Source organism: Pseudophryne corroboree, chromosome 4 (assembly GCF_028390025.1).
Source record: "Pseudophryne corroboree isolate aPseCor3 chromosome 4, aPseCor3.hap2, whole genome shotgun sequence".
NCBI classification, from domain to species: Eukaryota; Metazoa; Chordata; class Amphibia; order Anura; family Myobatrachidae; genus Pseudophryne; species Pseudophryne corroboree.
This window is the reverse complement of record NC_086447.1, coordinates 841,728,838-841,754,591: the sequence shown is the minus strand read 5'-3', so window position 1 is coordinate 841,754,591 and position 25,754 is coordinate 841,728,838.

Genomic DNA, 25,754 nt, shown 5'->3' with positions numbered 1-25,754 from the left:
TGAGGTGGTTAACGTCCTTACCCCTACTTATTACAGCTTGACAAAGGCAACACACGGCTTGACACCTGTTGTCCGCATTTCTGTTGAAATACTTCCACACCGAAGAGCTGATTTTTTTGGTATTTTCACCAGGCATGTCAGTGGCCATATTCCTCCCACGGACAACAGGTGTCTCCCCGGGTGCCTGACTTAAACAAACCACCTCACCATCAGAATCCTCCTGGTCAATTTCCTCCCCAGCGCCAGCAACACCCATATCCTCCTCATCCTGGTGTACTTCAACACTGACATCTTCAATCTGACTATCAGGAACTGGACAGCGGGTGCTCCTTCCAGCACTTGCAGGGGGCGTGCAAATGGTGGAAGGCGCATGCTCTTCACGTCTAGTGTTGGGAAGGTCAGGCATCGCAACCGACACAATTGGAGTCGGACTCTCCTTGTGGATTTGGGATTTCGAAGAACGCACAGTTCTTTGCGGTGCTACTGCTTTTGCCAGCTTGAGTCTTTTCATTTTTCTAGCGAGAGGCTGAGTGCTTCCATCCTCATGTGAAGCTGAACCACTAGCCATGAACATAGGCCAGGGCCTCAGCCGTTCCTTGCCACTCCGTGTGGTAAATGGCATATTGGCAAGTTTACGCTTCTCCTCCGACAATTTTATTTTAGGTTTTGGAGTCCTTTTTTTACTGATATTTGGTGTTTTGGATTTGACATGCTCTGTACTATGACATTGGGCATCGGCCTTGGCAGACGACGTTGCTGGCATTTCATCGTCTCGGCCATGACTAGTGGCAGCAGCTTCAGCACGAGGTGGAAGTGGATCTTGATCTTTCCCTAATTTTGGAACCTCAACATTTTTGTTCTCCATATTTTAATAGGCACAACTAAAAGGCACCTCAGGTAAACAATGGAGATGGATGGATACTAGTATACTTATGGATGGACTGCCGAGTGCCGACACAGAGGTAGCTACAGCCGTGGACTACCGTACTGTGTCTGCTGCTAATATAGACTGGATGATAATGAGATGAAATCAATATATATATGTATATATAATATCACTAGTACTGCAGCCGGACAGGTAGATATATATTTATTAGGTAATGATGACTGATGACGGACCTGCTGGACACTGTCAGCTCAGCAGCACCGCAGACTGCTACAGTAAGCTACTATAGTAGTATGTATCAAGAAGAAAGAAAAAAAAAAACCACGGGTAGGTGGTATACAATTATGGATGGACTGCCGAGTGCCGACACAGAGGTAGCTACAGCCGTGGACTACCGTACTGTGTCAGCTGCTAATATAGACTGGATGATAATGATATGAAATCAATATATATATGTATGTATATATAATATCACTAGTACTGCAGCCGGACAGGTAGATAATATATTTATTAGGTAATGATGACTGATGATGGACCTGCTGGACACTGTCAGCTCAGCAGCACCGCAGACTGCTACAGTAAGCTACTATACTATAGTAGTATGTACAAAGAAGAAAGAAAAAAAAAAACACGGGTAGGTGGTATACAATTATGGATGGACTGCCGAGTGCCGACACAGAGGTAGCTACAGCCGTGGACTACCGTACTGTGTCTGCTGCTAATATAGACTGGATGATAATGATATGAAATCAATATATATATGTATGTATATATAATATCACTAGTACTGCAGCCGGACAGGTAGATAATATATTTATTAGGTAATGATGACTGATGATGGACCTGCTGGACACTGTCAGCTCAGCAGCACCGCAGACTGCAACAGTAAGCTACTATACTATAGTAGTATGTACAAAGAAGAAAGAAAAAAAAAAAACCACGGGTAGGTGGTATACAATTATGGATGGACTGCCGAGTGCCGACACAGAGGTAGCTACAGCCGTGGACTACCGTACTGTGTCTGCTGCTAATATAGACTGGATGATAATGATATGAAATCAATATATATATGTATGTATATATAATATCACTAGTACTGCAGCCGGACAGGTAGATAATATATTTATTAGGTAATGATGACTGATGACGGACCTGCTGGACACTGTCAGCTCAGCAGCACCGCAGACTGCTACAGTAAGCTACTATACTATAGTAGTATGTACAAAGAAGAAAGAAAAAAAAAACCACGGGTAGGTGGTATACAATTATGGATGGACTGCCGAGTGCCGACACAGAGGTAGCTACAGCCGTGGACTACCGTACTGTGTCTGCTGCTAATATAGACTGGATGATAATGATATGAAATCAATATATATATGTATGTATATATAATATCACTAGTACTGCAGCCGGACAGGTAGATAATATATTTATTAGGTAATGATGACTGATGACGGACCTGCTGGACACTGTCAGCTCAGCAGCACCGCAGACTGCTACAGTAAGCTACTATACTATAGTAGTATGTACAAAGAAGAAAGAAAAAAAAAACCACGGGTAGGTGGTATACAATTATGGATGGACTGCCGAGTGCCGACACAGAGGTAGCTACAGCCGTGGACTACCGTACTGTGTCTGCTGCTAATATAGACTGGATGATAATGATATGAAATCAATATATATATGTTTGTATATATAATATCACTAGTACTGCAGCCGGACAGGTAGATAATATATTTATTAGGTAATGATGACTGATGACGGACCTGCTGGACACTGTCAGCTCAGCAGCACCGCAGACTGCTACAGTAAGCTACTATACTATAGTAGTATGTACAAAGAAGAAAGAAAAAAAAAACCACGGGTAGGTGGTATACAATTATGGATGGACTGCCGAGTGCCGACACAGAGGTAGCTACAGCCGAGGACTAACGTACTGTGTCTGCTGCTAATATAGACTGGATGATAATGATATGAAATCAATATATATATGTATGTATATATAATATCACTAGTACTGCAGCCGGACAGGTAGATAATATATTTATTAGGTAATGATGACTGATGACGGACCTGCTGGACACTGTCAGCTCAGCAGCACCGCAGACTGCTACAGTAAGCTACTATACTATAGTAGTATGTACAAAGAAGAAAGAAAAAAAAAAACCACGGGTAGGTGGTATACAATTATGGATGGACTGCCGAGTGCCGACACAGAGGTAGCTACAGCCGTGGACTACCATACTGTGTCTGCTGCTAATATAGACTGGATGATAATGCTATGAAATCAATATATATATGTATGTATATATAATATCACTAGTACTGCAGCCGGACAGGTAGATAATATATTTATTAGGTAATGATGACTGATGACGGACCTGCTGGACACTGTCAGCTCAGCAGCACCGCAGACTGCTACAGTAAGCTACTATACTATAGTAGTATGTACAAAGAAGAAAGAAAAAAAAAAACCACGGGTAGGTGGTATACAATTATGGATGGACTGCCGAGTGCCGACACAGAGGTAGCTACAGCCGTGGACTACCGTACTGTGTCTGCTGCTAATATAGACTGGATGATAATGATATGAAATCAATATATATATGTATGTATATATAATATCACTAGTACTGCAGCCGGACAGGTAGATAATATATTTATTAGGTAATGATGACTGATGACGGACCTGCTGGACACTGTCAGCTCAGCAGCACCGCAGACTGCAACAGTAAGCTACTATACTATAGTAGTATGTACAAAGAAGAAAGAAAAAAAAAAAAACACGGGTAGGTGGTATACAATTATGGATGGACTGCCGAGTGCCGACACAGAGGTAGCTACAGCCGTGGACTAACGTACTGTGTCTGCTGCTAATATAGAGTCTAGACTGGATGATAAATTATTGATAATGAGATGAAATCAATATAATATCACTAGTACTGCAGCCGGACAGGTACTATATATATTTATTATGTAATGACTGATAACGGACCTGCTGGACACTGTCAGGTCAGCAGCACCGCAGACTGCTACAGTAAGCTACTATAGTAGTATGTATAAAGAAGAATGAAAAAAAAAAAAAAACCACGGGTAGGTGGTATACAATATTATATATATATATATATATATATTATATACAATTATATATATATATATATATATATATTAAACTGGTGGTGATTGATTATTAAACTGGTGGTCAGGTCACTCACGTTGCAACTTGCAACTAGTACTCCGAGTCCTAAGCAGACAATCACAAAATATATTATTATACTGGTGGTCAGTGTGGTCACAACAATGGCAGTGTGGCACTGACTCTGGCAGCAAAAGTGTGCACTGTACGTTATATGTACTCCTGAGTCCTGCTCTCAGACTCTAACTGCTCCCCACTGTCAGTGTCTCCCCCACAAGTCAGATAATACAATACACTTACAGTCACACTATCTAATCTATATCACTTCAGCAAGTAGTATAGTAGTATAGTAGTACTCCTCCTAATAATGCTACCCAAAATTACTACTACTGTGTCTCTGTACGTTATATGTACTCCTGAGTCCTGCTCTCAGACTCTAACTGCTCCCCACTGTCAGTGTCTCCCCCACAAGTCAGATAATACAATACACTTACAGTCACACTATCTAATCTATATCACTTCAGCAAGTAGTATAGTAGTACTCCTCCTAATAATGCTACCCAAAATTACTACTACTGTGTCTCTCTCGTCTCTACTGTGTCTCTCTCTTCTCTAAACGGAGAGGACGCCAGCCACGTCCTCTCCCTATGACTCTCAATGCACGTGTGAAAATGGCGGCGACGCGCGGCTCCTTATATAGAATCCGAGTCTCGCGATAGAATCCGAGCCTCGCGAGAATCCGACAGCGGGATGATGACGTTCGGGCGCGCTCGGGTTAACCGAGCAAGGCGGGAAGATCCGAGTCGCTCGGACCCGTGAAAAAAAACATGAAGTTCGGGCGGGTTCGGATTCAGAGGAACCGAACCCGCTCGTCTCTAGTCTAACTTTCTTCCGAATATAAAAAGGATTAATGATGGAATTTTGAAGTTAAATGTGCATGGATAGCTATATAGATGAAATAAGAAAATAAATATATGGGGGTAATTCAGACCTGATCGTAGCAGCAAATTTGTTAGCAGTTGGGCAAAACTATGGGGGTCATTCCGAGTTGATTGTAGCTGTGCTAATTTTTACACATTACGGCAGACAGCGTCCCCTTTTTTACACATAACGGCAGACAGCGTCCCCTTTTTACAGATTACGGCAGACAGCGTCCTCCTTTTTTACACATAACGGCAGGCAGCGTCCCCTTTTTACACATTACGGCAGACAGCGTCCCCTTTTTACACATTAAGGCAGACAGCGTCCCCTTTTTTACACATTACTGCAGACAGCGTCCCCTTTTTTACACATTGTGGCAAACAGCGTGCCCCTTTTTACACATTACGGCAGACAGCGTCCCCTTTTTACACATAACGGCAGACAGCGTCCCCTTTTTCACACATAACGGCAGACAGCGTCCCCTTTTTTACACATTATGGCAGACAGCGCCCCCTTTTTACACATAACGGCAGACAGCGTCCCCTTTTCTACACATAACGGGAGACAGCGTCCCCTTTTTTACAAATAACGGCAGACAGCATCCCCTTTTTTACACATTACGGCAGACAGCGTACCCTTTTTTACACATTACGGCAGACAGCGTCCCTTTTTACACATTACGGCAGACAGCGTCCTCTTTTTTACACATTACGGTAGACAGCGTCCCTTTTTACACATAACGGCAGACAGCGTCCCCTTTTTACACATTACGGCAGACAGCATCCCCTTTTTTACACATAACGGCAGACAGCGTCCCCTTTTTTACACATTACGGCAGACAGCGTCCTCTTTTTTACACATTACGGTAGACAGCGTCCCCTTTTTTACACATTACGGCAGACAGCGTCCCTTTTTACACATAACGGCAGACAGCGTCCCCTTTTTACACATTACGGCAGACAGCATCCCCTTTTTTACACATAACGGCAGACAGCGTCCCCTTTTTTACACATTACGGCAGACAGCATCCCTTTTTTTACACATTACGGTAGACAGCGTCCCCTTTTTTACACATTACGGCAGACAGCATCCCCTTTTTACACATTACTGCAGACAGCATTCCCTTTTTACACATTACGGCAGACAGCGTCCCCTTTTTTAAACATTACGGCAGACAGCGTCCCCTTTTTTACACATTACGGCAGACAGCGTTCCCCTTTTTACACATTACAGCAGACAGCGTCCCCCTTTTTACACATTACAGCAGACAGTCCCCCTTTTTTTAAACATTACTGCAACAGAGACCCCCAATTTACACATTACGTCAGGCAGAGTCCCCCTTTTTACACATAACGGTAGGCTCCCAGATTTTTACACATTAGGCAGGCACAATCCCCCTTTTTTACACATTACAGCAGCAGTCCCCCCATTTCACACATGAGAGAGAGAGAGAATTATACTTATCTGTGAGTCTCACATGCCTTGGGTGCTGACAGGAGGAGGGGAGAGGGGGGGGGGTCGTCACAGGCTGTGACACTTCCCCCCCACCTGTCAGCACCTCAGCCATGTGAGAGACACAGAGTTAGTGGAGACAGTTACTTACTTCAGAGCACTCACCCATCGATGGTCTGAGCTGCTCTTCATTGGAAGTGCGGGTGGCTATGGCAGCGGCAAGGGAAGTCTCCGTGCGGATGACGCACATACTCCGCACGCAAGGCACGTCCTGGCTGTTTGAAGTGCGCCGCGTGCGCCGCTGGAGTCAAGGGGGGGGGGGGAGCGCTGCTGCTGCCGCCTGTAAATATATCAGCAGCGCTGCGTCCAGTAGAGAAGGAGCTGGGCGCAGCGCTGCTTTGATAAAAGGTAGTGCTGCTTGGGGTGGCCAAATGTGGTGGATGTTGATGGTACGCCCACAGTGCAAATGCACTGTGGGCAACGCACCATCCGCCCACACCTAGTCACGGCACTGTGCTGCTGGCTCGGTGGCTCGCTGCATTTGCCACAGGTTCTATTCCCACTCTATGAGTGTCGTAGAAACCCACAAGTGGGAATAGCCCCTGTTAGCCAGGATTCCGGCTGTTGACATTGTCAGAGGTCGGGATCCCGCAGTCGGGATCCTGACCGCTGGTATCCCGACTGCCGGCAACTCAGCTGCATACCCTGGTACTTTATCTCTCTCCACTTTTTCACTATCCCTCCCTCTATCACATCTCCCAGTGTTTGAAAAATGACAGGAGCTGATCGATTGGTACTTTATCTCTTTCCACTTTATCTCTCTCTAAGCTTTTATATATCTCCCCCACAGTGACTGCAAGAAACAAGGTTTACCACCTCGATGTATAGGGAGTACCTTAAAATTATACAGTGGACCTCAACATAAGGAAACAGTAAATGGGGTAACCATGACTCTTACAAAAATAAATGCACATATGTATTGTACAGTATATTCATTATGCTATTGTTGCTCATTTGATCACATTCAAGAGGGCTTGGCACCAGAAGGACAATATTTTTTTTAAATTATTGTCACACTAATAGAACTTTCATTAAAACAAAACAAACCAAACATAAATCATTCCTTTGCCTGTGATGAGGTATGGTGAACACTCAAGGGCCCTACACACTTGGCGACATCGATGGTAGATATGAATGATATTGTTAAAAAATGAACGCTAAATTGTTCATATCGTTCAGTGTGTATGCATCCCCGCAGTCGTTCATCGTTGGTCGATCATCGTTTATACCTGCAATCCAATTTGGACGATATCGATGTAATGTAATGTTATATTGTCCAAATCCGCCAGAAAAATTATTTAGTGTGTATGTAAAATAAAGTTGAAGAAAAATCGGCCAACGATAATATCGTTGGTTGGCAAAATCTCCAAGTGTGTAGGGCCCATCAGTCTTTCTACAATGGTTCTACTTTTATGCAAGAGCATTTATAATTGGTCTTGACAGGTGAGATCACTGACAGAGTGTCAGAGTGGTGTGGGAGGAAAGATAGAGGAGCTCTGCCCATTAGAGTGGGGTAGATTAGCATGAATGCCTATCTAATAACAGTTTTTATCCCTGGCGAACAGAAGAATCAGGAAAGCATTATTAAGGGAACTGACTGGGTAAATATATATGAAAAGGTAAACTTCAAGAAGCAGCTGTGAGTTGTAAATAGTCAGAGCTGGTCTTCTGATCATGTGCTGCTTGTCTACTAAAGTAATTGCCCGAGTTTTAAAGACAAAGGTTACGTTTTCGAGCTGGTGGAACAACACAATGAAATCAGGGTGGCAGTATGGGCCTGATAATGGAGATTGTGATGGGACAGATGGTACTCTGGCCCCATCTGCCCATCGACAGCCACATTTGACCTTGATTGTGGGTGAGGGAAAGTGACTGCTTCATGTGCATATGGACATTATGATTTCATACATCAAGCGTGTCATGCTGGACGGCAGTGCCGTTTATTGCGGCGGGCGTGCCGTGCAACTGCACGGGGCGCCCCGCCGCATCACTTTGCGGGTCCTTGTTTCCCCTTCCTCCCTCTTCCCAAGTACTCCTGCTCGGGGGGCGGAGTTTTGCGTAATGACGCGGTTGCATCATGACGTCACGACACAATCGCATCATTCCGTGAAACTCCGCCCCCCGAGCAGGAGTACTGATGAAAAGAGGAGGGGGAGCCAAGCTAGAAGGAGGAGGCGGCCGGCGTGAGGAAGGAGAGGCAGCCCGAAGAGCGGGAAGAACCTCTTCAAATGTAAGTAGTCTCTCTCTCTCCCCCTCTCCCTCTCCCTCCTTCCCCCCACTTGACACTTGTGGGGACTTTTTTATTTCTTCCCTGTGGTGGCCGTGAAGATGAGATCAGATGAGTCCACGCCCATTTTAATGAGACCACACCCATTTTAATGATGCCACTCCCCCTTGCCAGGAGCGCACGCATGCTTTTTCTTTTGATATCTATGGGGGGGGGACACACTTTTTTTTATGTCAAGGGGGGGGGGGGGGGGCACATTTTGAAATCTCGCACTGGGATAGAAACAGCCCCGCTGGGCGGCTTGATTTAACTGAAGGTGGCATGAGTGGCTGAAGCAGGCTTAGAGGCAATGTAATGGAAGCTAGGTGGTCTGATCCAGTTTCCCTTTCTACTCATGGAATAGTGTATAGAATGAGGATGATTGGGAGACAGATATGGGTAGAAAGATCGGTCTAGCTTTATGGAAGTCACGCAGAGACTGGCCCGATGGCATGACCTGGCCAAAAATTAATAAAAGATATCTTTATGAAACTGGAATGGAGCTCAATGGCAACCCCTTGTAGGCAAGATATTAGTAAATCCAGAACTGAGGAAGCTGTTGGACTGAGGCAGAAGGTAATTGGAATGGAGTTGGCTTGACTACCAGACTGGAACCAGCTTGGTAACTGGGCTTGAATTGGTTTGGCAACCGGGCTGGAACCTGGCTTGGCAACCAGACCGGAAGCAGCTTGGCAACCAGACTGAAAGCAACTTGGAAATCAGACTGGAAGCAGATTGGTAACCAGACTAGAAGCGGTATGGTGACTGGACTGTAACCGACTTTGCAACCAGACTGGAAGCGGTTAGGTGATCGGTATGGAACTGGCTTGGCCACCAGACTGGAAGTGGCAAGGTGACAAGACTGGAACTGGCTTAGCAACGGGACTGGAAGCAGTAATGGGACCACCTGCAACTGGAAAATAGAGAGTAACTGGGAGCACAGCACTTAGGTAGTGACTTCTGTAGAAGTGACATTGCTTTGACAGCTTGGTAGTGCACAGGAAGTCATCTTATAGGGACTGCTGGTCTCACACTGTATGCTGCAGTCAGCTGGCCAGGATCAGCACTCCAATTGGCTGAGAGAAGTCATGTGACTGGATCCAACATGGCTTCTGTCCATGCATTGATTCTGGAGAGAACTCCGGCATGGAGATGGACAGGCATGCTGTGGGGAGCAATGTGCAGAGACCACAGGCATGCACCTCAGCACCAACTGAGACAGACAGCAGAGCAGCAAGTAACTTGGTTTAGCACTCCGGAGTGTGACGAAGTGCTGGGACAATTGGTGCTGTATACATCCAAAGGATGGGCACTGCACCATTCTTAGCAATTATGTGCCTCTCCAGGCACCCTACAATCTGGAAAAGGACCTTGTCAGAGCAGTGACCTTACCACCTATTCAGTGTTGCATCCTGGACAGCTGCACTGGTCACACAAACCCTTTTACCGCATGGACCAAAAGCTTTCTGTTGGTCTGCAAGTTCACTCCCCTGCTGGGCTGCATGCACTACATTGGTGTTCCCAAGCTGTGTGGAGCATGGAACGTGTCCCAGTGGTCACATCCACTGTGTCTATGTGCAGTTTGAACAAGCAACTTTGCGTTCTCACTTTCTCCATCACTTCTGTCCCTATCTGTTTAGCTCTAATGCACAAACACAGTCCAACCTCTCTTTTAGGCAGCAATATGGAGATTTCCCATGCCAGTGCTGGTTTAATTATGGATTGGCCAGCAGAGGTTAAAGTGGGCCAGAATGGGGCGGCATTGTGGCATAGTGCGAACTGGGACTTCTGTGTGAAACAATTACCAAATAGAAAATATTAAAGCCACGTGCACCTCTTGGACTGCAGCTCAGTCCTCACCCCAGAGCATCACTCCCATAAATACCAACAAAACAATATAGATGAGTGGTCCATGAGCGCAATGTCCTGTAAGAGATTTATTAAGATCTCCTTCCCTTCCGTCTCCCTTCTGGTTGGGCTTTTCTCACTCTCAGAAAGACAGAAAACATCTGATTACATCAATTTCAAGACCGTTTATGTATAGCTGCAGACTTTCTTGCTGGACTCACCTATTACTAGTGAGATGCATTCACATAAAAGTTTCTTTGAGCTTAGCCTTTTAAGTAATATCAACACTCAGGCTTTTGTATTCACCCTTAGGAATGTAAACTCATCTGAAACCAGGTAAATGCGTTCACATAAAGGTATCTTTACAGCAAGCCAGGGTTACTGGTTATATGGATTTCCCCAGTCACCCATATGAGGTATTCACTCCAATCAACTGGACTCCAAAAAATGCTTTATTCCAAATAGGCAATGTCCATAGAGACAGTTACACAGGCAATGAGCAAACAGTAAAAACAATTCCATATAAAACAGAATCCAGAACAATAAAATGTCCAAAAATATATATAAAAAAGCAAAGTCCCCAAGGAAAACACAATAAAAATAAGGACTCTCCGACAACACTTATAACCTCTCACCCAGTCTGAGGGGAATGATGTTGTCCTTAGATGTTAGAGTGGGAGTCCTAAGCTGTACGGTGTCCTCCTCTACCACCAACGCGTTTCTGATAACAGTCCTTCCTCAGGGTAACCTGGGGTTTCACAAAGTGAGATTTTTATACCCCTCTAACCCAATGTAGTACTGATCATTTGGTCTCCTTTTGTTGGCTACAAATAGCCCAACCACATTGGAGAAATGGTGACAGGGATACCACACTGGCAAAAATGGAGAGGAAAACCATGTATATATTAAGGTTCCAGGTCCAAAGAGGACTTACTGTGGATTTTTAGATCAAATGGTTTTTATGATTTGATAATGTTTCTTTTTATATGAAGTGTCAAGATCTGAGTTAGATTTTTGGCTTGCTGTAAAGATACCTTTATGTGAACACATTTACCTGGTTTCAGTTGAGTTTCCATTCCTAAGGGGGAATACAACAGTCTTAAAATTGATGTATTCAGATGTTTTATGTCTTTATCTTTCTGAGAGTGAGAAAAGGCTAACCAGAAGGTAGACGGAAGGGAAGGAGATTTTAGTAAATCTCTTACAGGACTTTGTGCTTTTGGACCTTTCATCTATATTGTTTTGTTTGGACTTCTGTGTGGTACAATGTGAACTGGGGTACTACAATGTTACACAAATTTGGCGCTGGGAGTTTTTACACATAATACTATTCATTCAATAACATCAAGAGTGTCTCATGTTGACAATTGTATTGGCAGGGGCTCCCACAAGTTAGTAACTCTAAAGCCCCCACAAACCTTAATTCTGCCCTGCATCTACTTTTCTGCTACAATGTTGGTCGTGGGACGGGTAGAAGGGTCTCCTCCAACACGACAGGGCTTTGGAATTCTTGTCTTCAGCGGATCCAGCAAACCTTCTCCACTGCGCCCCAAACTGTGACTCACCCAGCGTGCTCCATCCAGGACAGCCTCTGAGGTACTGTCACTTCCAACCACCAGCTCTCTCCTCTCCACTCTGCAACTTGGTATTTCTTGGCTCTGGGTCCCCTTCCTTGGGCCCGTCCCCACACTTTCTGTCTCTCTCGGGATGCTGCCATTTCCACAGCTTACCTGGGTCTCCTCTCTGGTGAGAATCAATGTGTAGGCCTCGCCAGTTCTATCACCTCACTTGTGGTAGCTAGGTTCTGCCCCATTTCCCAGCAGGTTTCTGGGAATTTTAGTCCTTTTGTGAATTATTTGGTGCTAGAGTGGGGGCGTAGTTGGCCTGCGTTCCCAGAAATGGGGGCATGTCTCCCCTCTTCTCTGGGAGAGCTGAGGCCAGGATCTGTGTCGGATGATGTCAATTTCCCGGCCTCATAAGCAGGCAGAAGGCAGAGGCCAGTTGAGTATGATTCGGCTTGCTCAGATGGCTAATGCTGGAAACATTGCGACCTGGTGATCCGATGCTGCATATTCGGACCCAGCACTCTGATCTGCAAAGCTAATAGGAGGCATCTTTTCTTCTCAGATGCCTCCTGCAGCATTAGCATATTAGTTGTAAGTACTGTATTACACAGCCGCTTCTCTGCAGCTGTGCAAAACTCTTCATCTTTGAATCAGGGGGTATGGGACTCAGGGTCGACAGTGTCTAGGTCGACACCCATTAGGTCGACAGTGGCTAGGTCGGCAATAGAAATAGGTTGCACGGCCATTAGGTCGACATGAACAAGGTCGACATGAGTTTTTCATATTTTTTGGTGTCGTTTTCTTCGTAAAGTGACCGGGAACCCCAGTTAGTGCACCGTGTTCGCTCATCATGCTTCGGGCAAGGTGCCTCACTCCGCTACCGCTGTGCTCGGTACAGGTTACCACTCCTAATCGTAGTCCACGTGGATTGTGAAGTTTGAAAAAGTTAAAAAAAAGAATAAAATTTGAAAATTTAGGTCAACCTTGTTGACCTTGTTCATGTCGACCTAATGGCTGCGTCGACGTATTCATAGTGTCGACCAGTGGGTGATGACCTAATGGGTGTTGACCTAAGTGGTTTCGACCCAGAGTCCAGATACCGAATCCGGTCCATATTACAGTGGGCTGTAGGGGAGCTATGGAAGCCGACTTTGAATGCCCTGTTAAAAGTGGCGACACAGTTTAAGATTTTACTTCTACTTCTAACAGCCGTTGGGGCACATGTATTAAGACTGGAGAAGTGATAAAGCAGTGATAAAGATGTGATTAGTGGAAGGTGATAACACACCAGCCAAACATTACGGGTTTGAAAAATGACAGTTAGGAGCTGATTGGCTGGTACGTTATCGCCTTCTTTATCACTGCTTTATCACTTCTCCAGGCTTAATACATCTCCCCATTGTTTCTCAGTGCCACTGTTAAACACTTAACGGAGAGTTCCATGCTTAAAATCTAAGCAATCTGACTAGATTGCTTAGATTTTAAGCACAGATCACTCGTGTGTACCCCCCTCAGCGATAGTGATGCGCGGTCCCGCACATCGCTATCGCCGGTGCTAGTTTGGCCTGCATGCAGGCTCAATCTAGCACGTCACTCATTTCAGGTTCCAGTATGAATGGTCGACCATGTTATGGTCGACAGTCATTAGGTCGACCACAATTGGTCGACATGGACATGGTCGACGTGGACACATGGTCGACACATGAAAGGTCGACACATGAAAAGGTCGACATGAGTTTTTTTTTACTTTTTTTGGTGTCGTTTTTTGCGTAAAGTGACTGGGAACCCCAATTAGTGCACCGCTTCGCTCGCCATGCTTTGGGCATGGTGCCTTCGCTCCGCTACCGCTTCGCTCGGCACAGATTTCCGTTTCAATCGTAGTCCACGTGGATCGTAAAGTATGGAAAAGTTCACCAAAAGAAAAAAAAGTAAAAAAACTCATGACGAACTTTTCATGTGTCGACCAATTTCATGTGTCGACCATGTGTCCATGTCGACCATGTCAATGTCGACCAATAGTGGTCGATCTAATGACTGTCGACCATAACATGGTCGACCATGTGAACGGATACCCTCATTTCACCCACTGGGTGAAATGAGCGGCCCCCCGTCCTCCCCCGCATCGCTCAGCACACATCTCTCCCGTCTATATGGGCCTTAAGAATTCTCCTTGTAAATTGCATCCAGGAAGAGTTCTGATCAAAAGTCCAGAATTTTCCCACTAGTTTTAAATTAATTATATATCATAGCCCTGTGAATAGGCAGCGGTTAGCCAAATGTCTATAGGTGAGATCGCTAAGACAGGGATGTATTCATATAAGTTTAGTCATTATATTATATTTACTAAACTGTATTTGGAGCTGAAATACAATACCTTTGTCTATACTTTCAACAAGTATTCTTTTTCAATGCTGTAAACATGAGGCATAAAACCATACTTGCCTACTTTCCCGTAACAGCTGTGAGGCTCCCTAAAATCAGATGGCACTCCCAACCACCCAGAATAGTAGGCAAGTCTCCCGGAACTGGCCTCCAGCCGCATGCACCCTTAGCAGCCGCCCGCTCCCCCCAGCAGCCACTTGCTCCCCCTGTTTGCTGAGCAACAATGGGCAGGGTGATTGTATAATCTGGTTATTGTATAGTGGGGGGCAGAGCTGCAATGACACAATTGTGCCCCCGCACTGCCCGACGATGCTGGTGCTCTATCCCCTGTTGAGCCGACCTGGCCGCCTCCTCCCCGGAACGGAGTGGGGTCTTGCACTTGCACAGACTGCACACCATCAAATTTGTACATAAACCATTGGGTTTTTGGAAAATCTGAATTAAGGGTTGCGATTCAGCATGAATCGCAATGGTGGTGAAATCGCTATTGAGCGATTTCAGCACCTGTGCACATGCACGCACGCCGTTGCACGCATGTGCAAGGTCTTAAACTGTGCTCTCGGTAGAAAACGAGGCGTTTTGTGGTCATCTACACACTATTTGGGGGGCCGCGGTCTGGACAACGCAGGCATGGACTTAGTACTAACGAATAATGTGGAAATAATATCAAATACTAAAGTAGGGGAGACTTTGGGTAACAGCGATCACAATATGGTTATATTCGATATTGGGTTTCAAAAACACCACTATAAGGGTTCAACAAAGACTTTTAACTTCAGAAAAGCACATTTTGACAGTCTCAAATAAGCACTGAAGGAAATTGACTGGTTCAATTGACTTTGTTCAATGGTAATACTGCTGAAATGTGGGATGCTTCTAAATGGTTGCTCGATAACGATACTCGGAAATTCATTCCCATGAGCAACAAACACAAAAGTTCAAAATACAAACCAATGTGGCTTAATAAGAAGGTTGAGGTAGAAATGTATAAAAAGAGACGCACTTTCAAAGCTTTTAAATCAAATGAGAAGGTGGGGTCATTTGACTACTACAAGGAATGTAACAAGAAATGCAAAAAAGAAATCAGAGCAGCTAAAATAGAAAACGAAAAGCAAATAGCTAAGGAGAGTAAAACTAACCCCAAAAAGTTTTTTAAGTATATAAACACCAAAAGTTTAAAAAGGGAATATATTGGACCATTAAAAGGAGAATCGGGAGTATTGACAAATGATGACAAACTTAAAGCAGAAATATTGAACACATTTTTTTCCTCAGTGTTTACGAGAGAGGGACAGATGTTAGAAGAACGACTAACATAAGTAATGATAACGTACCGTTGCTTAACAATTATTTGAGGGTGGAAGTAGTACGTGAGCGACTAAACAAAATTAAGAGGACTAAATCACCGGGTCCAGATGGACTTCACCCAAGGGTTCTTAGGGAACTTCACCCAGAATTAGCAAGGCTTTTGTATTTGGGCCCTCATTCTGAGTTGTTCGCTCGCTAGCTGCTTTTAGCAGCATTGCACACGCTAAGCTGCCGCCCTCTGGGAGTGTATCTTAGCTTAGCAGAATTGCGAACGAAAGATTAGCAGAATTGCGAATAGAAATTTATTAGCAGTTTCTGAGTAGCTCCAGACTTACTCAGCCATTGCGATCAGTTCAGTCAGTTTCGTTCCTGGTTTGACGTCACAAACACACCCAGCGTTCACCCAGACACTCCCCTGTTTCTTGAGACACTCCCGCGTTTTTCCCAGAAACGCCAGCGTTTTTTCGCACACGCCCAGAAAACGGCAAGTTTCCGCCCAGAAACACCCACTTCCTGTCAATCACAGTACGATCACCAGAACGATGAACATTCCTCGTTATGCCGTGAGTAAAATACCTAACTTTTGTGTAAAATAACTAAGCGCATGTGCTCTGCGAACCATGCGCATGCGCAGTAAGTGACTAATCGCAATATAGCGAAAAACGACAACGAGCGAACAACTCGGAATGACCCCCTTGGTTTTTTACGACTCCCTTAAAACAAGCAAAGGACTGACGTATAGCAGAGATAATGCCTATATTTAAAAAGGGAAGCAAAACTGATCCCGGTAATTATAGACCCGTTAGTTTAACATCAGTAGTGGGAAAAATTTTGAAGGTAATATTAAAGGAGAGCATACAGGAGTATTTGGATACCTCCAATATCATTACTAGGAACCAGCATGGTTTTGTGAGGGACAGGTCATACCAAACTAACTTAATTAGCTTCTACAAAAATGTGAGCGATAATCTTGACCGGGGCAATGCAGTAGATGTGGTCTATTTAGATTTTGCAAAAGCCTTCGATACAGAGCCTCACAAGAGGCTGATTTTCAAAATAAAGAGCTCGGCATAGGAAACATCATATGTACTTGTGTAAGTAATTGGCTACACTGTATAACGTCAAACAGCGAGTTATGGTTAATGGGATGTTCTCCAACTGTGCCACTGTATTCAGTGGAATACCGCAAGGGTCAGTACTCGGATCTCCACTGTTCAATATATTTATTAATGACCTAGAAATCGGCCTCACCTTGTTAATCCCCAAACCCTGTTTAATGCTCTTACCTGAGCCATGGCAAACAACTTGGGGGGAAATTTACTAAGCTCCCGATTTTGACCGAGATGCCGTTTTTTCATCAAAGTGTCATCTCGGTAATTTACTAAACACTAATCACGGCAGAGATGAGGGCATTCGTAATTTTTTGCAAGTCCAAGTAAAAAATTACGAATGAATACACCATCGGTCAAAACGCGGCTGTTTAAGTATGAATCTCGGTCATTTACTAAGAAGTGCAAAGCAAAAAACAAACAAACACTGCAGTGAAAAATTACAACTCGTAAAAAAGTGCTAAAAAAAAACAGACCTTTTTTTTTTATTCGTGATTGGATAGGCATGCACGGATCCATGAGATCCGTGCATGTATATCAGTGGGAAGGGGTGGGAAAGTGCTTATTTTGAAAAAAAAAATTGCGTGGGGTCCCCCCTCCTAAGCATAACCAGCCTCGGGCTCTTTGAGCCGATCCTGGTTGCAGAAATATGGCAAAAAAAATGACAGGGGTTCCCCCATATTTAAGCAACCAGCATCGGGCTCTGCGCCTGGTCCTGGTCCCAAAAATACGGGGGACAAAAAGAGTAGGGGTCCCCCGTATTTTTAAAACCAGCACCAGGCTCCACTAGCTGGACAGATAATGCCACAGCCGGGGGTCACTTTTATATAGTGCCCTGCGGCCGTGGCATCAAAAATCCAACTAGTCACTCCTGGCCGGGGTACCCTGGGGGAGTGGGGACCCCTTCAATCAAGGGGTCCCCCCCCCCAGCCACCCAAGGGCCAGGGGTGAAGCCCGAGGCTGTCCCCCCCCCATCCAATGGGCTGCGGATGGGGAGGCTGATAGCCTTTGTTGTAAAAGAAAATATATTGTTTTTAGTAGCAGTACTACAAGGCCCAGCAAGCCTCCCCCGCATGGTGGTACTTGGAGAACCACAAGTACCAGCATGCGACGGAAAAACGGGCCCGCTGGTACCTGTAGTACTACTACTAAAAAAATACCCAAAAAAAAACAAGACACACACACCGTGAAAGTATAATTTTGTTACATACATACACACATACATACATACTTACCTTAAGTTCCCACGCAGGTCGGTCCTCTTCTCCAGTAGAATCCAAGGGGTACCTGTTGAAGAAATTATACTCACGAGATCCAGGGGTCCAGGCTCCTCGGGAAATCCAGGGGTAATCCACGTACTTGAAAAAAATAACAAAACGGTGTCCCGACCACGAACTGAAAGGGGACCCATGTTTGCACATGGGTCACCTTTCCACGAATGCCAGAAACCCACTTTGACTTCTGTCTAAGTGGGTTTCTTCAGCCAATCAGGGAGCGCCACGTTGTAGCACTCTCCTGATCAGCTGTGTGCTCCTGTCCTCACTGACAGGCAGCACACGGCAGTGTTACAATGTAGCGCCTATGCGCTACATTGTAACCAATGATGGGAACTTTCTGCCCTGCGGTTGACCTAAAGTGACGTCACCGCTGAGCAAGAAAGTTCCCAGCATTGGTTACAATGGAGCGCATAGGCGCTACATTGTAACACTGCCGTGTGCTGCCTGTCAGTTAGGACAGGAGCACACAGCCGATCAGGAGAGTGCTACAACGTGGCACTCCCTGATTGGCTGAAGAAACCCACTTAGACATCAGTCAAAGTGGGTTTCTGGCATTCGTGGAAAGGTGACCCATGTGCAAACATGGGTCCCCTTTCAGTTTGTGGTCGGGACACCGTTTTGTTATTTTTTTCAAGTACGTGGATTACCCCTGGATTTCCCGAGGAGCCTGGACCCCTGGATCTCGTGAGTATAATTTCTTCAACAGGTACCCCTTGGATTCTACTGGAGAAGAGGACCGACCTGCGTGGGAACTTAAGGTAAGTATGTATGTATGTGTGTATGTATGTAATAAAATTATACTTTCACGGTGTGTGTGTCTTGTCTTTTTTTGGGTATTTTTTTAGTAGTAGTACTACAGGTACCAGCGGGCCCGTTTTTCCGTCACATGCTGGTACTTGTGGTTCTCCAAGTACCAGCATGCGGGGGAGGCTTGCTGGGCCTTGTAGTACTGCTACTAAAAACAATATCTTTTCTTTTACAACAAAGGCTATCAGCCTCCCCATCCGCAGCCCATTGGATGGGGGGGACAGCCTCGGGCTTCACCCCTGGCCCTTGGGTGGCTGGGGGGGGGGGGACCCCTTGATTGAAGGGGTCCCCACTCCCCCAGGGTACCCCGGCCAGGAGTGACTAGTTGGATTTTTGATGCCACGGCCGCAGGGCACTATATAAAAGTGACCCCCGGCTGTGGCATTATCTGTCCAGCTAGTGGAGCCCGGTGCTGGTTTTAAAAATACGGGGGACCCCTACTCTTTTTGTCCCCCGTATTTTTGGGACCAGGACCAGGCGCAGAGCCCGATGCTGGTTGCTTAAATATGGGGGAACCCCTGTCATTTTTTTCCCCATATTTCGGCAACCAGGATCGGCTCAAAGAGCCCGAGGCTGGTTATGCTTAGGAGGGGGGACCCCACGCAATTTTTTTTTTAAATTTTACAGTGTTTAATTAAAAAAAAAATAAAAAAATAGAACCCCAGCACGGATCACACAGATCCGGCCGAGATTAATTGTAAAAAAGTCGGCAGTGTTTTGCTAATCACTGCCGTAAAAAACACAAAAAAAACACGAATGACATCGACATCGGAAGAAAAGAAAAACCCGAATACGACAGCTTAGTAAATCCATCGTAACAAATTCAAAAAGTTGCAGTTTTACACTTTCGATGTCATTCGTGATTGAACTTTGACCTGAAACGGGAAAATACGAATCTTAGTAAATTTACCCCTTGGTGTCTCCGCATGCTCTTCCATTGCTGGAGTCATTCAGAGCTGTACATACCCCAGTAAACCAAGGAAGCCCTGCTGTCTGGAGATGATATTAGTATGCATTAATGGTGATGAATAATCCTGACACCATGAAGCAATGACAGCAGAGGTGACAGCAAATACACCTGCACCCTCTGCTGTCACCAATCAGTGGCCAGTGACAAGATGGAGTGGAATGTTTCTCCCAGGGATTTTCCAGTGGAACATACCCAAAACCGGGACTTATCTTGTGACTAGGGAAGCCAATCCCGGGCCATTTTTTCAATCCCGGGGATCGGGATTGAAAAATGGCCAATCCCGGGATTCCCGGGATACCCGGGATTGGCTTTTAGATAGGTGGCCGCCCCCTCGCCCCACCCCGCCCCGCACATATAACTTACCATATACCGAGGGCGGGCGGGGATCATCCTTTCATCGTTGCTAGCGGCTTCTGACAGCGCAGCGTGACCTCTCACGCTGCGCTGGGGACCCGGAAGGAGGAAGCCGGGCAGCGTCTGAGCGTCCTGTGGACGCTCAACACTGATCCCTCAATCCCCGGGATTGGAGCTTCCAATCCCGGGATTGAATCCCGGCCATTTTTGGCCCTAAATCCCGGGATCCCGCCGATCCCGATCCCGGGATTGGCCACCCTACCTGTGACAGATAGCTAATTATAATTTTTTTTAATTAAAAAATTAACAAGGCACAATCAATATACTGTAATCATTGCCGTTATAAGCAAGGCAGAAGTGACATTATGAAATATGAGTGAAATTATGAAAAATAAAATACATTGTTACATCTACAGTATATCTGTCATTTGTAACAGCAAATAAAAGAACACGAATAGCAGATGAGTATAAACAACACAAGTGTTGTTAATGTGATTGCCTGTTTTTTTTCTAATCAATCAGAGGAGTCTAATGCCGATTTTATCCTTTACTATCTATCTACAGTACTTTGGGCCTGATTCAGCGGCTGTGCTAAAATACGCTCTTGTGTAAATAGAGGGCTCCTGCCGGCAAGGCCGGTGCAAGGTCTCTGTGCACCCTAGGCAAAGCTTCAGCCTAGCAGCACCCCCTAACCTGCAAACCCCACCACCACTACCACCACCTCCCGGAGGGGAGATGCAGGTGGGCTGGGGTGGATTGCATCAAGATACATATACAGAGAAAAGGGAAAACACTTTTAAAGTGATAAAGTATATTGTAAAGAGAGTAAAAAAAATTGTGACTGTTCACAATTTACTTTCAAAGTGCTTGGAGCACCGTCTATTCTTTATATACTGTATAATACTGTATATGGGGTCTGGTGGGGGTATTTAATTGGGGTTGGGTACGGAATGCCGCTGGTCAGAATACCGACAGTGGCATTCCCACCACTATAATATAATACCAACATCTTAAATTAAATTAATTAACCTTACCCTTTACCCTTACCCTCCCTCTCCGCAGCCTAACCCTAACCCTCCCTGTCATGCTAAAATTCAGGATGCCAGCTGTCAGTATTCCGGCGTCATATATTTGTATGCTCCTTATTGTGTTCCCTCTCCCCATCTGTCAGTTCATTACTGACCCGCTTACAGAGACATCCTTCCGGTTTTTGCTAGATTAATTCAGTAGTGCCCTCCAGTGGCCAGCGCCCCTAGGCAGCCGCCTAAAGCTGCCTAATGGTAGAGCCGGCCCTGCCTGCCGGCTCCTGCAGTGGTGCAAGTAGAAATATTTTCTTAGTAGTACTGAGTATGTCAAAAAATAGGCATGGTCACGTGTCATGAGGGTGCATGACCACATGACACTAGGGGGAGTGGCTACATTACACTAGAGGTGTGGCCACACAGCATAGTCCCTTTTCTTTGCATTCTGGAGGCAAGGCTAGAAATATATAGTACTGCCTCCAGTATAATAGGAATATATAGTAATAATAACCTCAGTATAATAGAAATATATAGTACTGCCTCCAGTATAATAGGAATATATAGTAATAACCTCAGTATAATAGAAATATATAGTACTGCCTCCAGTATAATAGGAATATATAGTAATAACCTCAGTATAATAGAAATATATAGTACTGCCTCCAGTATAATAGGAATATATAGTAATAACCTCAGTATAATAGAAATATATAGTACTGCCTCCAGTATAATAGGAATATATAGTAATAACTTCAGTATAATAGAAATATATAGTACTGCCTCCAGTATAATAGGAATATATAGTAATAACCTCAGTATAATAGAAATATATTGTACTGCCCCCAGTATAATAGAAATATATTGTAATGCCCCCAATTTAATAAAAATACATAGTAACTAGGTGACTCATCGCGCTCGACGGGTGTTCTTCACACCGTCGCAAGGGGCTACGTCCCCTTAACCATTGCACGCCCTTTGGCCGTGCAATATTTAGATTATATGGAGTATTACTTCTAATCATAATATTGTGAGTGGTTAAGTATTGGACGAACAAAGGGCGTGCGATGGTTAAGCGCATGTAGGGGACGATGAATAGTAGGTGCTGTGGTTGGGGGAGTGACAGGTGCGGGGGAGAGGCAGCTGGGGGATGGGGTCCGGGGGGGTGCCATGGGTGGGGGAGGGGCGGATGCGGGGGTGCTGCGGGTGGCGGTTGCGGTGGAGCGGCGGACGGGGGAGCTGTGGGTGGGGGAGGGACGGTTGCAGGGGTGGCGCGGGTGGGGGAGGGCGGGTGTGGGGGTGGCTTTTCCCACTCGTGGGTGTCCACAACACTCATAGAGTTGGAATAGATTCTGTAGTGAGCGCAAGGGGATTCTGTAGTGAGCGTTTCCGGCATTCTGACGGACGGGATGCCGGTGTCGGGATATTAATAGCCGGCATCCCATCCGCTGGTAAATAGTTTGTATTTCGCAGGGGATGTGTAGTTTCACAACAGCTGGAGAGCCACAGATTGGCCGGGACCTAACTTATATTTATAAGGCTATAAAGACTTTCGTAGAAAGAAAAAGAAACAGGAAATGTGAACTCTGTCAGCCAATTACATTATTCATTGGGCACTGTACTGCATTTCATTATATCTTTAAACAACCATGTTAACTGTGTGCACTATTTATTAACTGTGCCAATCCATGCAGAATATAGTCACATTTCAACCTGTCATGAATATTTATAGAAATCTGCTTACATATTGCGCAGGTTCCATTGAATTATGTAAAAGGAAACGTCCACAGACACCGCATTTACCTAAATTCAATTACTTGCCTTTCACAGAGTTCATAGTCTATGAGATCAGACTATTAAGGTCCAAGGTGATATTGTTATATGTCAAAGTATATTTCTATGTGATTGGGACACAATATTTTTCCTGTGTTTGTGCCAAGGTTACTGTGACCTTAGGTTATCTGACCTTGTAAAAGTGCATTCTATATGTCAGATCTAAGAAACTTGTCTTTGGCTATCAGAGCAAAGGTTTTCACATTTATATTTCTACATAGTGACAAATAACATGCTGGTCTCATTGTTCTCCATTATAATGTTCACCCTCAGCCTTTTTTTTTTCCTTGTAATTTATATACTGCTCAGAATTATACTGCGTTCTGTCCACATTATTTACTGCTAGTTTAAAAAGCAGATTTATTTTCAGAAATACACAACTATGCTGTATGAAGATATCACACTGCTCTATGAAGATATAACACAAAAAAGCAATATACATGTTTTACAGGTTGGGTATGCTCTCCCAGTAGTCGGGATGCCAGCAGTCATATGACCGACACGGGAATCCCGACATTGAAGATCCTAAAGGCGGAGGGGGTAAGTATTTTTACACCTCTTCCCCCCTCCTCACTCCCCTACCCTAATCCTACCCCCCTGGGGGCTATGGCTAGGGCTAACCCCCGGGGGTGGGGGTGGCTAGGGGCTAACCCCCCCAGTGCCTAACCCTAACCTTCCCCCCACCCCTTCACGCCCCCCGGGCTCTAACCCTAACATAGGGGATCATTCCGAGTTGTTCGCTCGCAAGCTGCTTTTAGCAGCTTTGCACACGCTAAGCCGCCGCCTACTGGGAGTGAATCTTAGCTTATCAAAATTGCTAACGAAAGATTAGCAAAATAGCGAATAGACACTTCTTAGCAGTTTCTGAGTAGCTCCACACTTACTCGGCATCTGCGATCAGTTCAGTGTTTGTCGTTCCTGGTTTGACGTCACAAACACACCCAGCGTTGGCCCAGACACTCCTCCGTTTCTCCAGCCACTCCCGCGTTTTTTCGCACACACCCATAAAACGGCCTGTTTCCGCCCAGAAACACCCACTTCCTGTCAATCACATTACGATCACCAGAACGAAGAAAAAACCTCGTAGTGCCGTGAGTAAAATACCTAACTGCATAGAAAATTTACTTGGCGCAGTCGCACTGCGGACATTGCACATGCGCATTAGCGACTAATCGCTCCGTTGCGAGAAAAAAATACTGAGCGAACAACTCGGAATGACCCCCATAAGTCCCCGATACTTACCTTCAGGATGTCGGCTGTCAGTCTTCGGCGTCGGTGTCCCGAGTGGTGTTTTGGGATTCCGGCATCGGTCACATGACCGCCGGCATCCTGCCCATCGGCATGCTGATCGCATACCATGTTTACTAACTGGTGTTTTGTAAAATCAATGTGCTTGTGTGGAGTTTCTCAATCTATTACTTTGTAAAGGCCAAACCACTGGAAAACTTCCAGAAAATTTCTGTTTTACAAAGCCACACAATAGAAATTGCTGTCCTGATATTGCCATGGTAAGAATATAAACTGAGAAATTTATAAGCAGCGGTTTGACAAATAGTCGCCTCAAAAAATGCCTGAAAATTTCTGCTGTACAAATCACCACAATAGTAATTGTAGTCCAATTTTTTTACATGGTAAGCGACGCGTACGAACTGAGAAATTTACATTATAGACTCAATTACCTGTTAGCAAGACTCCGTACCCCATCACTGCTGGACTGTTACAGCAGTGTTCCTGCTTCAATGTAATCCTGCTTTTGGTGGGCACACATATACACAAGGCTTGCACTGCAAAAATACACATTATCCCTACATTGCTGACTTCAATTCTTGCATATCCTAGCAGGAGCTGTAACCACTGACCAGTCCTGATTTCCAGCTTCCACAAGCTTCACCAGTGAATCTCTCTCCTGGTCTCTTGTCATGGCATTTATCCTGGCTCTGGTTTCCATGCTTGAGGTTTGAGAGTACATGGATGGACCTAGCTGTTATGGACGCCCAGCTGGCAAGCCTTATCTCCTAAGATCATGACAGGACTGACATCCGACTGCTAAACCACTTGCACAGAGCTTAATCACTGATCATCTTAGCTCTGGAAAACGCCCTGAATTAGCCCCTTACAGCATTTTGTATTAGCGGGCCCTTGGCTTGCATAGTCACAATGCCAGCAGTTGCAACCTATCCACACAGAGAAGTCTTAGCAGGGTCACTCTCTCCAGAGGTGGAGCTGCACACAGTCCCAAATTCAAATTGGGGAGCAACATCAACTGCCAGTCAGTCCCGGGCGGCAATGTTTGGCAGTGTTTTGGGTGGCAGTAGGTGTGACTCCCCTATTTGAATTTTAGACTGCACTGCAGCCCCACCTATAAAACCGCCACTGGCCTTAACATTTATTAAACATGCCTACTACCTGATAGTGGCCCGTAGCCTAGAGCAGGGGTGGGCAATTATTTCAGCTGAGTGGCCACTTCACATTTCCTGTCAGTATCCGATGGCCACAAACAAAATAGCAGCTCCCCCCACTTGCCAAAAATATAGGGACGTGGCTTCATGTGGAAGGGGTGT